At 50.3% G+C, this 1,759-nt stretch overlaps 1 pseudogene; it reads right to left on the reverse strand.

Annotated features, from left to right (window-relative positions):
- Window positions 1–276, reverse strand: part of LOC103084644 (UNC119-binding protein C5orf30 homolog) — a 715-nt pseudogene extending 439 nt beyond the window's left edge.
- Window positions 277–1,759: the final 1,483 nt, after the last annotated feature.

The raw sequence follows: 1,759 nt of genomic DNA on the forward strand, positions 1-1,759 counted from the left end.
CTTCCGAGTAAGGAAGGCACAGCTTCTCCCTTACTCTCTTCACCTCCGGTGCACTTCTGGGCTAACTTTGGGAGTTCCTCACCAGTCGTGAAGCCAGCCAGATAGAGTCCATGTGGAGAATCTGGTAGCCTGGCACAGTCCGGCGCATCGGCGAGCACTGAGCGCTGGAACAGCGGGGCTTCTCCACCTCTGCCTTTCCAGGGAGCTCACCTCGGCCGCGGGCAAGGGCAGGGTGGTCAGGGGACTTCTGGACTCTCCATTAATATCTACTTCCATTTTAGGCACCAGTCTGCACAAACCAACCTAAATCCCAGAAGATGTCACTGTCTAATTTCTAATGAGTCCCAAGGGAACATAGGCATAATAATTTTTCTGCTCCAGATACAGTGGCCCACAGCTCTGCTGCCTCCACCGTGCTTGGGGCCTCAGAGACTGAGACAAGGGCGGGAGAGGCGCAGGGTTGTAGCGCCGAGATCCGGGCTGAGGCCGCCAGCCGGGTACCCTCTCCCACCTTTAAGATTTCTAAATACCATCTGTATCTACTACACGGTAATATTATGTAATTTAATTCCCCCAAAGGCAGGTAAATGTAGAAGGAAAAACTTAGAGGTCAAGAATATGGAAGTTTGTGTGTCTTGCTGTGTATGCACAAGCATAAATTATTTAGAAAATTTGGAATACAATCCAGGCATGGCTGTATGGTGTACTTCCAGACCAGGGGAGAGGATGTCCTCCTTTTTATTTGTGGACTTGAAACCCTGGCATGGTTCAGGACAAGAAATGGCCCATGGCCTGAAGGTCTGGGGATGCAGTGTGTGACCACATGCCCTGCCACCAGTGGAGGGGTTTACTGCATATTCATGACCCACGCTGAAGAAGCAGGAACAGTAAAACAACTGCAAACCGGGATGAGAGTGTGCTTTGCACCCAGTGGAGTCGGGTAGACACAGGAAGCATGTGGTAAGTGCAGGCTGTACTTACCCTCCTGAATTGTTAGAAATTCTTTCCCATGGTTATTAAGCAATTATTCCCTGCCAGAAGGTGCATTCTGTGCAGAGGGGTGAAATCCTTTCATCATGTGTTGTGTTTGAGTTAACCGTTTCCTGTCTGTTATGGACTGAATATTTGTATGTCTCCACTCCCTACAAATTCATGTTAAAGCCCTAACCACCAGTGTGGAGGTATTTAGAGATGGAGCCCCTGAGGAAACAATTAAGGTTAAATAAGTTCACAAGGGTGTGGCCCTGATCCAATAGGATTTGTGTCCTTATGAAAAGTGACACCAGAGAGCTTGCTCTCTCTGTGTCTCTCCCCACCCCCCCATACCATGCACCAAAGAAAGGCAAGGTAGCTGTTTGAAAGCCAGGAACCTTGATCTTGGATTTCCAGCCTCCAGATCTGTGAGAAGATGAATTTTAAGTCACCCTGTCTGTGGTATATATATATATTTTTTGGCGGTATGCGGGCCTTTCACTGATGTGGCCTCTCCCATTGTGGAGCACAGGCTCCAGACGCGCAGGCTCAGTGGCCATGGCTCACGGGCCCAGCTGCTCCGTGGCATGTGGGATCTTCCCGGACCGGGGCATGAACCTGTGTCCCGTGCATCGGCAGGCGGACTCTCAATCACTGCGCCACCAGGGAAGCCCCAATCTGTGGCATTTTGTCACGGTAGCTGGAGCTAATAATCCTCCAAAAGACAGATAAGAGCACTTCCTTCCAGGACACACCAGCGAGGTCAGTCTTAGTAGGGATCTTCACG

This window comes from Lipotes vexillifer, unplaced genomic scaffold (genome assembly GCF_000442215.2).
Source record: "Lipotes vexillifer unplaced genomic scaffold, Lipotes_vexillifer_v1.1 scaffold815, whole genome shotgun sequence".
In the NCBI taxonomy this organism is placed as follows: domain Eukaryota; kingdom Metazoa; phylum Chordata; class Mammalia; order Artiodactyla; family Lipotidae; genus Lipotes; species Lipotes vexillifer.